Genomic DNA, 3,192 nt, shown 5'->3' on the forward strand with positions numbered 1-3,192 from the left:
TACAATTGTGAAACAACAAGTATCTGTAGTTTGAAGCCACCCCAGTTTGTGATTATTTGTTATGGCAGCCTTAGGACACTGATACAATGGGTGCTATGATTATTCCCCCATTTTAAAGATGAGAAAACTGAGGCACTGAAGTGGTTGGTAATTTACTCCAGGTCATGCAATTAATCAATGGTAGACCCTGGACCAGATGGCTTTCCAGCAGAATTTTATAAGACATTTAAGGAGGAACTGATACCAATCCTACTGAAAGTGTTCCAGGTGATTGAGAAAGATGGAACCTCCCCAAATCATTTTATGAAGCTAACATCACATTGATACCCAAGCCAGGTAAAGACCCGACAAAGAAAGAGAACTACAGGCCAATATCTTTGATGAACATAGAGGCTAAAATTCTCAACAAGATCCTAGCAACCCAGATTCAACAACACATCTCAAAAATCATCCATCATGACCAAGTAGGCTTCATCCCCGGGATGCAAGACTGGTTCAACATTTGTAAGACCATAAATGTAATTAAATACATCAACAAATGTCAAAACAAAAACCACATGATTATATCATTAGATGCAAAAAAAAGCTTTTGATAAAACTCAGCACCCCTTCTTGATAAAAACCCTCGAACATCTAGGCATACATGGAACATACCTCAAAATAGTAAAAGCCATCTACGAGAAACTCACAGCCAGCATACTCCTAAACAGACAAAAATTGGAACCATATCCCCTGAAAACTCAAACAAGACAAGGATGCCCACTCTCATCCCTCCTGTTCAATATAGTATTGAAAGTCCTGGCTAGAGCAATCAGAAAAGAGAGGGTGATCAGGGATATCCAAATAGGAAAAGAGGAAGTCAAGTTATCTCTCTTTGCAGATGACATGATTGTATATCTTGAAAACCCAAGAGAATCTGTCAAAAGCCTCCTAACACTGATAAAGGACTTTGGAAAAGTCTCAGGGTATAAAATAAATGTGCAAAAGACAAGCGCATTTCTTTACACCAATAATAAACAAACAGAAACCCAAATAAAAAGCACAATCCCATTCACAATTGCCACAAAAAAAATGAAATACCTTGGCATCTTCCTAACCAGAGAGGTGAAAGACCTTTACAATGAAAACTACAAAACACTGCTCAAAGAAATCAAAGATGACACAAACAAGTAGAAGAATATCCCATGCTCACGGATTGGCAGAATCAACATTGTGAAGATGTCCATCTTACCTAAGGCAATCTACAGATTTAATGCAATACCCATTAAATTACCAGCAACATTATTCTCAGATCTAAAAAAAACATACAGGAAATCATATGGAAACACAAACGACCAAGAATAGCCAAAACAATCCTCAGCAAAAAAAAAAAACAAAGCAGGAGATATCACACTACCAGACTTTAAACTTTACTATAAAGCTACAATAATCAAAACAGCCTGGTACTGGTGCGAGAACAGGCATATAGACCAATGGAATAGAATTGAGATTCCAGAAGCAAAACCTCAATTTCTCAACCAACTCATCTTCGACAAAGCCTCCACCAGTCACCACTGGGGAGAGGAGAACCTATTCAGCAAATAGGGAAAACTGCAGGGAAAACTGGCTGACCACATGCAGAAGACTCAGACAGGACCCCTATCTATCCCCATACACAAAAATTAACTCTAAATGGATCAGAGACCTAAATGTAAAACCTCAAACCATAAGAACTTTTAGAAAATGCAGGACATACCCTTATGGAAGTTGGAACTGGCATCCAATTCCTGAACACAACCTGAAATGCATAGGCCATAAGAGAGAAAATAGACAAGTGGGACCTCATTAAACTGACAAGCTTCTGCAAAGCCAAAGAAACCATCAAGAGAGCGCTGAGACAGCCCACAGACTGGGAAAAAGTATTTGCCAACTCCGTGTCTGACAAAGGCCTAATATCAAGGATATATAAGGAATTCAAACATGCTGAAAAGAAAAAAACAAACAGCCTCATTACAAAGTGGGCAAAAGATATGAACAGACACTTCTCAAAAAAGACATACAAGCGACCAACAGATACATGAAGAAATTTTCAACCTCACTAGTCATCAAGGAGATGCAAATTAAAACTACACTGAGATACCACCTAACTCCAGTCAGAATGGCCATTATCAATAACTCAGAAAAATAACAGATACTGGAGAGGATGTGTTGAAAAGGGAAGACTTCTACACTGTTGGTGGGAGTGTAAGCTAGGGCAGCCTCTGTGGAAATCAGTGTATCGGTTCCTAAAAGTTCTAAAAATCGATCTTCCATATGACCCCACAATCCCCCTATTGGGAATATACCCTGAAGAACTCAAATCACTATAAAAAAGATACCTGCACACGTATGTTTATCGCAGCATTGTTCACAATAGCAAGATCATGGAATGAACCATGCTGTCCATCAGAAGAGGACTGGATTAAAAAATGTGGTACATATACACAATGGAATATTACACGGCCATAAAAAAAATCATGATTTTCACAGTGACCTGGATGGAATTAGAGTTTATAATACTGAGTGATCTCTCACAGAAACAAAGATCTGAGTATCACATGTTCTCACCCATAAGTGGACCTTGAACAACTACAGTAATACTATAAGAAAAGGATGGACAGTGGCGGAAAACCATGGGGGAGCAGGGAGGAGAAGGGAGGTGGGATTAACGGTAGTCAATATCTGTCTGGGGAAAGGGGGCACACCTCATCAACAAGGGTACCTGCACAATGAATATTTGTATACCTAACCCTTAACTGTACCCCACAATTTTAAAATAAAAAAAAATTTTACAAGTTCATTGGAACCAAAAAATAAATAAATAAGTGGTAAAGCCAGGATTTTTTTATTGTTGTTTTTGAGCTGGAGTTGCACTCTGTCGCCCAGGCTGGAGTGCAGTGACACGCTCACAGTCACCCTGTTGTTAATCTGCTAGGCTCAGGCGATCCTTCCACCTCAGCCTTCCAAGTAGCCAGAACTACAGGTACACGCTACCACACCAGGCTAATTTTTTTAATTTATTGTAGAGATGTGGTCTCGCCAAGTTGCCCAGGCTGTTCTCGAACCCATGGGCTCAGGCCATCCCCTTACCTCAGCCTCCCAAAGTGCTAGGATTACAGGTTTGAGCCACCGCATCCGGCCTGAGCCAGGATATTTTTAACAACTTCACTGAAG

This window comes from Carlito syrichta, unplaced genomic scaffold (genome assembly GCF_000164805.1).
Source record: "Carlito syrichta isolate Samal-C Ts95f unplaced genomic scaffold, Tarsius_syrichta-2.0.1 Scaffold308119, whole genome shotgun sequence".
NCBI classification, from domain to species: domain Eukaryota; kingdom Metazoa; phylum Chordata; class Mammalia; order Primates; family Tarsiidae; genus Carlito; species Carlito syrichta.